The following is a 5165-nucleotide window of genomic DNA, read 5'->3' on the forward strand; positions in this document are numbered from 1 at the left end:
TTCGTGTATTTTAATTCCCAGTTAGATGTGCACTGTATCATAAAAAATGATCGACAATTGCTTCTTGTGTGATCCCCTGCATGTTAGTGATCTGTAAAAACTGTGGCTTGCCTCGAAAAAAAAACACTCGAAAAGTTGAATAGGATCGGCAGTCATTTTTAAGTTGTTACCGATTTTCTTTTAGATAAAGGTATGCTGTCGAAATGTCACATATATCTCTTCATTTTCTTCTGTGCTTTTTGAGGAATAAAGCTTTAATACTGCTTCATTCATATGCATAATGTTACTCGCAAGTGCACTTTACCAGCTACGAAGCCCTGCCATCATGTCGGTAATGATGCCAGCATGTCGTCTACATAACAGTTTAAACGTAATGTAAGGATCCTGTCCGGTCACTAAGGCCAGTGTGGATCAAAGTCCTGCCATAACACTAAGTCAACTTCAGTTAGAACTGCGTTGGGAGCTATGGCTAAATGCCTATCTTGTAGATGAATGGTGTGCAGGGTTGATATGTGGCCGTGTATGCAACTCCCGCAATGGAAAGAGCGTTCGTTGCAATTGTTGAAGGGCGGGGCCGCCAGCACCGTCTCGCTTGCATGGGATTGTGTCGCGGCACGAATCGCCCCCCGGCCGAGTTGCTCTGCTGCCGGCGGAGTATCACATGCCTGCCGCCGTCGGCAACTACGAAGCCCGCCCCGTACCTACCCGCGAACAAGAAACAGACTCGAACTCAGTTAGTGGCCTACACCGGGGAGTTCAGTTGAAATCGCCGGCCGCGACAGGGTCCGGTACCTGCCAGTCATACAAGCGATTTCAGACAGCAAAACGAAGGTGATGCAGGTGACTTTGTGGACTGGGGCACATCTCAATTGGTGCTTGGGAGTTGCCATGTCACCTACGCCACCTTTTTTCCTCTCTCCTCTCCCTATTCTTACCTTTCCACCCACATCCCTTAACCAACAAGGACCGGGTTTTGAGGCGCCCATCGTAATGTGCCTGATTGCTTTAAGACGCGTTTTAATTTATGTCGACTTGACGCAACGTGCCCTGCACAGCCGGCATAGTCTGTATTCGCGCCCTTTAGCCCATGAGCGCGCGTAAAATCGCCCGTTGGTATTCAAACTAGTTTGACCGTGTCAGCTCCTCTCTACGCGTTGCAATCAACCGAACAGTGCGCGACTGTGGGCGTGGCTCAGTGACGTGGTACTGTCACGTGGTGTGGCGCGACATCGTCGGTTGGGATGATCCAAACCCTGGCATGACCTTTTTTGTCGTTTTTCGCTTGCAATTACCACCATGGTGACCAATTGCCCCCAGATTTAACTTAGTTATGATTGCGAAACATACGACTATCCTATAGATCAAACATGCGTCTATACGGACACTGGCAGGTGTAATGAAGGCATTTGATGATAATTGTCGCGGTTTCAAGTGTTAAGCATGTAGCAAACGCAGCTAGGCTTGACATAACGGCCTCTGATCAACCGGGTGCGCGGCGCACGGTACGGTCCCGGCACCAAGTGCACTGGGCGGGCACACATGACGCCGCACCACTCTTCACCGGAGAAGACGAGAAGAAGAAGGGAAGAGAAGAGGACCAAAAGAAGATACCACAGATCTACCAAAAGAGACCACCGATGACAAGCTCAGAAGACAGCGACGTGTCTTGTCGCCTTTTTAAAAGGCGCTTGGAACGTAGCGAAGAGCTGTTGTTGATTGCCTGTCTCAGTTGATTGCCTATGTGGCCATCGGCAGCGACAACCTGGGCCTCGAGGCGTGGCTGCTGCGCATGCCGGTAAGTGCTCTCCACAGCTGGCGTGCCCATTGTGCCGGCTGTCGCACCACCGTCACCGTTCGCTTATGACATGCAATTCCCTGGCCATGGTGGAGCGGCTGGCAGCCTGGCAGCGGTCACTGCAGCGTGCTGACTCTGAGCGACGACGCCATTGTGCTGACTCGGCCGACAGGGGCTTGGAGAAGAGGAAAAAGAAGCAACAAAGGGAGAAGAAGCAGAAGCACCAGAAGAAAGAGAAGGCAGCGTTAACTCTTGATGAGCCGTAGTCGTCGTCCCCCCCCCCCCCCCCCCCCAGCTCGTCTCCGTCTTCTGCCCGCCTCCCGGGCCTATGGATTGCGGTAAGTGTATCACAACTATGTCTCTTGCTTCGTGCCGCTTATTCTCCAACGACAGCTTTTTCGCACCTTTTTCTGTGTGTGTTGGCCCGTGTTGTTGTCAACATCAAAGGCATTCATTTAAGCCCGTCATTCATCCTCGCTCGTTTACGGTGCTTGGTTTTTGGTGTTTGTCGTTGGAGTGCATGCCTGCCTCACTGATGTCGCATTATGTCATGTTTTCCTGTTACGTAGTTATCGGTTGTTCTTGGTTTGGGTGTTTTGTTCGGTATTGACGTGTTTGTTAAGCCTGTCCATGTTCCCACAGAGCCGGCTGCCGAAGAACGGCCACCGCTACCCAGCCTGTGTCTCCCCGACGACTACTCGCCTATGGAGTACGGTAAGCATGCCTGATGATACTATTTCTTTCCATGTTTTAACCGTCTCTAGTAGCAGTACATTGACTTACTATTGTGTGCATGCTCAATGAGGTATGCGTATTGTACGTTGTGGGTGCGTTAGACAATTGGAAAGTTGTCACAAAAGGAAGGGGTCGTTTGATGCGCTGCTGTTTTCATGTGTTATAGTCATTGCCCTTAAATTAGATGCTGTATTTTTTCGATGTTTATTCCGTTTTCCGGTATGCGACTAGTCATCCTTTCATTCTAGCAAGACATCCGATGGCCGACACTTATGGCACATGTGATATGTTTTCATCTAAAGAGGTTACTGATCATCCATTGCTGGCTGGTATGCTTTTTTTAGTTGCTTCATAAGCATGCCTATTTGCTCACAGAGCCGGCTGCTGACGAACGGCCGCCGCCTTCCACCTGGTCGCCCCCGTGTTTGACGACTCTTCCATTGAGCACGGTAAGCGTGTTCAATGGCGTCATTACTTTAAGTTTTTCCTAGCCGTCTGTTGTAGAATTTGACATGTAGTTGTTACTGTCGTTGTGTATGCATGTTTTAATTGTCCTAGCCGTCTATCGCAGAACTTGAGATGCAGGTGTTATTGTCATTGTATATGCATGTTCTTTGATTATGTATCTCGTATTTTGTTTATGCGATAGGCTGTTAGCAAAGGTGTCACCAATACGAAGCGTTCGACTCATTACACTGTGGTTGTCGTCTGTTCTGATCATTTGCCTACAGTGTGACGCGTGCTATGTCCACAATGTTTATTTCCTGTTTTTGTATGTGACTACTCAGCGCTTAATTCTGCCAACAGAGGGAGCTCTGGCCGACAGCCAGACGCCACCGGCGGCGGACGCCGACCCCGACTGGGCGCCGTCCTCGTCCCCCTCGTCGGCATCGACATAACCGGCGCCAGCGGAGAAGGAGGCCTCGGAAGAGGTTGACCGGCCCGGTCCGTGTCCAGCTCTCCTCTATGTGTGTGGCGGTAGACTGGATGTAAATGTGCTTCTGCCGCAGCTGCCATATCCGTGTGCTTACCCGTGTCAAACGGATCATTCTTTGTTGCAGCGTGTAAGCCGCGGCAGGGCCGGCCACGCAGCGGCGCTGGGAAGCGCCACAGGCACCCGTGCCGCCTACCGCCGTGCCACGGCACCACGTACGCCATCCTGAAACGGCACATCAGGATGGTGCACCCGCGGGTAGGCGACGGATTGCATGCTGTGTGCGCTTCTTGCTTGCCTTTGCTCGCTTGTGCGTGTCTCTGCCGCCGATGCGTCACACATGTCCACAGCTGTGCTGTCGGCCTTATCTTTCCAGCAGTCTGTTTGTGTTTCAGCTTGCCGCACGCGAGGTACTGCGGGCTAAATGCCCGCGAGCCGCCGAGGCCCATTGCCCTCCACCAGCGCACAAGTGCACCCAGGTCCGCTGGCGCTGCCCGCTCGGTGCCACCGACGGGCGGCACCAGTGCCCGGCGGTTGTGGTGAATATATCACGACACGTTCGGGTGCACTTCCCTGCAGGCAGTCAGGAGGTGCGTACCATCGCCGTTGTTTCTGTCATTGTTTGGACGTGCGTTTCACTGTCTCAACATCGCGTGATGTCGGCTTTTCGGCGTGTTCGGTGTGGCATCGTGAACCGTCCGTCCACAGTTCCAACAAGCGTACGACAGTGCGGAGCGAGCTGACCCCATGTCATCGAGCAAGCCCGAAAAGCCGCTGGTTGGACTGGAGGCCATCTCGGACCACTTCGTTACATTTGATGATAATGATTACAGAGATATTTTAACCATCTCTGGTGGCAGTACATTGACTTACTATTGTGTGTAAAATCACAATTTTACGGCAGACTGTGTGTAAACACAGACAGTGTGTGACGGCAGACTGGATGTAAATGTGCTTTTGCCGCAGCTGGCATATCCGTGTGCTTACCCGGGCCGTAGCAAACTGATCATTCTGTGTTGCAGCGTGCAAGCCGCGACAGGGCCGGCCTCGCAGCGCCGCCTCGAATCGTCAGAGGCACGCGTGCCGCCTGCCGCCGTGCCGCGGCGCCACCTACGCCAACCTTACGGGGCACATCAGGATGGTGCACCAGCGGGTAGGCGACGGATTGCATGCTGTGTGCGGTTGTTGTTCGCCTACACTCGCTTGTGCGTGTATCTCCCGGTGATGCGTCATGCATGTCCACAGCAGTGCCGTCTGCCTTATCTTTTCAACTGTCGATTTGTGTTTCAGCTTGCCGCACGCGCGCCGGAGGAGGCAAAGCGTCTCCGAGTCGCCGAGGCCGACTGCCCTCCAGCAGCGGCCAAGCGCACCCGGACACGCTGGTCCGCCCGTTCGGCGCCAGTGACGGGCAGCACCAGTGCCCGGCGGTGGTCATCAACCTAACACGACACCTGCGGGTGGCAGTTCCCGGCAGGCAGCCAGGAGGTGCGTACCATCGCCATTGTTTCTGTCATCGTTCGGACGTGCGTCTCACTGTCTCAACACCGCGTGTTGTCGGCTTTTCGGCGTGTTCGGTGTGGCATCGTGAACCGTCCGTCCACAGTTCCAACAATGCTGGCTATGGCTATGCTGGCTATGGCTATGTGACGTTGCTGGGCCGGCCGGCGCAGAGGACCATGAGCACTGTCATCAGAATCGTCA

General features: G+C 53.4%; 1 long non-coding RNA gene across 1 annotated transcript in view; it reads left to right on the forward strand.

Moving 5' to 3' along the window:
- Positions 1 to 4584: 4584 nt before the first annotated feature.
- The window catches only part of LOC119112541 (uncharacterized), a 19907-nt gene continuing 19326 nt past the window's right edge, over positions 4585 to 5165 (forward strand). Inside the window, exons 1-2 of the long non-coding RNA XR_005095735.1 lie at positions 4585 to 4617; positions 4755 to 4949. This is a non-coding gene — a long non-coding RNA (uncharacterized LOC119112541). The remainder of the gene's footprint in view (positions 4618 to 4754; positions 4950 to 5165) is intronic.

Source organism: Pollicipes pollicipes, unplaced genomic scaffold (assembly GCF_011947565.3).
Source record: "Pollicipes pollicipes isolate AB1234 unplaced genomic scaffold, Ppol_2.1 Scaffold_7261;HRSCAF=8764_pilon_pilon_pilon, whole genome shotgun sequence".
Taxonomy (NCBI): Eukaryota; Metazoa; Arthropoda; class Thecostraca; order Pollicipedomorpha; family Pollicipedidae; genus Pollicipes; species Pollicipes pollicipes.